The sequence below is a fragment of the Etheostoma spectabile genome, chromosome 10 (assembly GCF_008692095.1).
Source record: "Etheostoma spectabile isolate EspeVRDwgs_2016 chromosome 10, UIUC_Espe_1.0, whole genome shotgun sequence".
NCBI classification, from domain to species: domain Eukaryota; kingdom Metazoa; phylum Chordata; class Actinopteri; order Perciformes; family Percidae; genus Etheostoma; species Etheostoma spectabile.
Window position 1 is genome coordinate 2,658,802 of NC_045742.1, and position 2,209 is coordinate 2,661,010.

At 42.2% G+C, this 2,209-nt stretch overlaps 1 protein-coding gene across 1 annotated transcript in view; it reads right to left on the reverse strand.

Annotated features, from left to right (window-relative positions):
• LOC116696428 (protocadherin-1) overlaps positions 1–2,209 on the reverse strand; it is a 22,491-nt gene that overhangs the window by 11,948 nt on the left and 8,334 nt on the right. The gene's annotated exons all lie outside the window — the stretch shown is intronic.

Genomic DNA, 2,209 nt, shown 5'->3' on the forward strand with positions numbered 1-2,209 from the left:
ACCTGGACTTGGTCCAGACCAGAAGCCATGTTGGGCAAGACCAGCGGGCGAGACCGAGACAAGTCCGAGTCCATAGTCAAACGGTCTTGAGTCCAAGACCGGACTCGAGTACTACAGCCCTGCTTTATAATATAATTAAATAAATTATAATAATTTATAATGATGTCAGACTTTAGTCTTTTGGGTCTGATGGGAGTCTTCTGGTGGATGGGAGGCGTTCACCGTGCGCCACACAGACGAAATAACAGAAAGTGGACTTAGGATCCACAAAGCTGCTCTTGTCTCTGATTTATGTCAGTGCCGTTCAGGAATAGATTGTGGAATTTGTCTCCTTGGGCCACTAAATGTGTCCCAAACAGTTATTTGCGGGACCTGAGGGCAACGGCCTTGTTGCCGGCTGCAGTTTGAAGACCAAAAACACTGAAGGAACGATACATTTGCAAGTCTCAGAGACTTTAAAATATCTTTATATGCTGAACAAAATCACAGAAAAAAAAACATGGATTTTGACTTGTGGTCCTTTAAGTTTTCCCACCAGAGGATCGGCACGCCAGATACGTGTAATATTTCAAAGTTTATTCAAGATGCTACATCTAAAATAGCATCATTACTTGTATTTCACAACATTTAACGTCTTGAATTATACATGACATCGATCAGACATCTGAAGGCTCGCACACATCCTCTTTTTGTCTGTCAGATTAAAGACTTTTTAAGAGCCTGTTAAATGTCAATGTGAATGAGGAATAAGAACGCCTGTTACAGACATTATCTAAGTCGTAAAACCTAATATCTAGAAGCAGTTAAGACTACAGGAAGCCATGAATTCAGATATTGACGGTGCTTCTGTTGTCAACACTGGATGCTTTACTCACACCCTGACTTTTCACCTGATGTCAGCTGTTCATACTGTTTTTATTTGAGCCCGATATAAGCTCTTCCTTTCACTCTTTTCTTCTATCTGTCTTTGCACACTTTTCTTTTTAATGGCTCTGTACTTCGGGCTGTGGGAGTTTTTTCCCGGCTGCGGGTCGACGAGGTTAATCTGGCGAGGGTTATTTTTTCTCCTCACGTCCTTGATTTGGGGATGAACACACACACACACACACACACACACAACACGCACACACACACACACACACACACACACACACACACACACACACACACACACACACACACACACACACCAACATAGACTGGAATGCTGAGCAGGAAGCAGGAAGTCTTAGTGTCATCCTTCTCCATCTCCGACCACTGCAACGCGTGTGTGTGTGTGTGTGTGTGTGTGTGTGTGTGTGTGTGTGTGTGTGTGTGTGTGTAGGAGTAAAGGCTTGTATTTTCTGAGCCTGTTAAGTCTCCTACAGCGTGAGAGAGAAGTCAGACCTTGCACACGTTCGTTCCGTGACATGAAATGATTAAAGAGTCTAAAGTCTCTTCCAGCAGCTTCACAAAACCGATATAAAACATCACAACGCCATTTTAACACAAAATGACCCTTCGTACATCAGAGTGTCCCCTCCACTGTTTGTCTATACACAAATAAAACTGTGTGTCACACTGACATGAGGCTACGTCGACCCTGTTTAAGTTAAGCATAAAATGTTAAGCAGCCGAACATGAAAAATGGCAAATTTATGCATTATATCTGGAACAGATTAATCAAGAAAACAGGATTATGAATCTGAATCTATGGTAAACTTTCAGGACTTACACTAAAGGTCCCAACTAGAGTTGGGCGGTAGTCAAATTTCGATACCGCCTCCCTATTTTACCGTAGTATACGGTGTTACCAAGACTGATTAAACATGACGTCACCGTTGGCTCGTGTCCACACTAACAGGGAAGCTACCACTGAAACCCTCTCCCTTCTCATTAGGGAGGAACCAGGAATGCTACCAAACTGCAGAAGTCCTGTTCTTCTTCTAGACCAGGTCTTTCGGTGCACGACTCCCTCCCCCCACCCCGCCTCTTTCTCCTCCACACTGTCATGTGATGAAAACCACACATAAGCATTTTTAGGCATTGAATAACTTCTATTTAATATTTAATCCTTGTCTCCTATATACGTGTGTTGCTTGTCTTTTTCATGTCTTTTTATTGACGAATGTTCTTCTTATTATTACTGTTATTTTTTATATTCTTTATTCTGTCTTTTGTTCTTTTCTTGCAAAAAACTGATGCTGGAAATTTCAATTTCCTCGCGGGA